This window comes from Panicum virgatum, chromosome 8K (assembly GCF_016808335.1).
Source record: "Panicum virgatum strain AP13 chromosome 8K, P.virgatum_v5, whole genome shotgun sequence".
Classification (NCBI taxonomy): domain Eukaryota; kingdom Viridiplantae; phylum Streptophyta; class Magnoliopsida; order Poales; family Poaceae; genus Panicum; species Panicum virgatum.
In genome coordinates, this window is record NC_053143.1 from 55869366 (window position 1) to 55871341 (window position 1976).

A 1976-nucleotide genomic window follows, 5' to 3' on the forward strand; every position below is an offset into this window, starting at 1 on the left:
GACAGAAGGCATACACGGTACCTTCGGTCCAGCCATCTCAAAAGCAGCAAAGAAAGAAGAAAAAGAAGGCTCCAGAAGAGGAAGAGGCAGAAGAATCGTTTCAAACCTTCTTGCTGAAGCGCAAGCTACTGAGGGAGGCTGCGAACAAGAAGCCAGAAATAGATCCGGTTGCAAAGGCACACTTTGTTAAACACTTCATTAAAGATCCCACCAAGGAGAAAGAAAGAGAGTCGGATTATGATCGGCAGATCAGAAAGTGCTACAGCAACCCCAAGAATCGCCTGATTAATGCAAAGACCGTTCCCCAGCTCGGAGAGCAGTCCAAACAATCGATCCCTCCGTTGATAGTGCCGCATGAAGACTGTCCCGATGAATCAAGAGATCCATTGACCATGGCTGGGATGATATTGCAAACTGATCTAACAAGGGCTCAATTGCTTGGGGAGGCCCTACAGAATGCCCGCGGCAGGAAAAAATTTGTACTTGGTGAACCTTTGATATGGCCAGAGTTGCTACCATTCCTACCAACGAGAATGGCCGAGTTACACAAATGGTATGCCGTGCAATCTAAAGCTAGTAAATTAGAGATGTTCCCAGCTCGGATTAAAGATGAGCATTTCTGGCGGGGGGCAGATGATGTATATATCGAGTTTGCATCACTCTACGATTTATACCATCAAGATGCCCTTCACAAGTCCCTCGTCAGTGTATGGTGCATGTAAGTATTGTCTCTCGTTTCATTATTTTAGCCTTGTGTGTTGACTGATCCCCGTTTTTCTTGTGTCTCGTAGGTCAAAAATTCAAATTTGCCGAAAGAAGAACTTCCAAAACGTCGGGTTCTTCGACCCCGATATTATACACGAGAAATCGCTAGCGCTAAATCCTGGAGACATAGTCAATGTTATATACAGGGGGTTGCGTAAAAATAGCATGTGTCCCTTCATTCTCTTGCCATACAACCATCAGTGAGTCGTTCTTTGTTAGACTTTTTTTTTCAATCCCTTCGTATTAATAATACTATTTAATAACTATTATAATCAACATTAATTGGTTATGCGTATGTATATGCACAGCTTTCATTGGATATTGCTTTGTATTCGGATTGAGGAGCACAAGGTCTTGGTGTACGACTCGTTAAGGCAAGATAAATCAAAGTACCAAGATATCATCGAGGTGGTAAATACTACATGGGGTCGCTACCTCCACAAATACATAGGCTTGCCCATAGGTGAAATCGAGCCTCTTCATTGGGTGACTGATTTTCCGGTATGAATATACTCTCGCTACTAATGTCATTCGCAATAAACATCAGAAAAATTCTATATCGTAACCCACGTTTGTCCATAGTGTTGGAGACAGGGCCAAGGAAACAACTTATGTGGATACTACGTATGCGAGTGGATCAACTCTTTTGCAAGTGAAAAAGGGCAAATGACAGTGGAGGCATTCAATGTACGTGAGCACAATCACATCTGCTCATTATTTTAATTCATTATTTTTTATTCTCATGTTTTTATCGAAAAATGTGACAGCGTTGGCGGATGAAAGAAGAACTCATTGAAATCGCTCGGATCAGGGCAATTCAAGAAGCTATATGCGGATTTCTACTCGATGAAGTCATAAATCCTAAGGGCGAATTTCATGGTGATCTCCGACTAAGCGTCGCCCAAGAAGATCCGACGACGAGGAAGCTGATACGTTATTATAGTTGATGTGCGCAATAATTTGTAATATCTCATGTACTTTTGAATTCCTAAGTGTTCCATACATGACAAATATATATATATAAATATATAATGTTAGTGTAATATTCTGTTCTAATAATACTGTGCAATGCAAAGAGTACGACTATGTAGTCACATACGCTAGAAATACGCATAGCCATATGTATAAAAACGAAAAGAAAAGAAACAAAAAGAAGAAAAAACATTTAGTGCCGGCTAGTAATAACAGCCGGTACTAACCTTGCTGTCAGG

General features: G+C 41.0%; 1 long non-coding RNA gene across 1 annotated transcript; it reads left to right on the forward strand.

Annotated features, from left to right (window-relative positions):
* The first annotated feature begins 835 nt into the window (after positions 1-835).
* LOC120646429 lies at positions 836-1408 on the forward strand. The gene is made up of 3 exons (XR_005664427.1): positions 836-965; positions 1074-1266; positions 1348-1408. It is a non-coding gene; the product is annotated as an uncharacterized LOC120646429 (long non-coding RNA).
* The last annotated feature ends 568 nt before the right edge of the window (positions 1409-1976 follow it).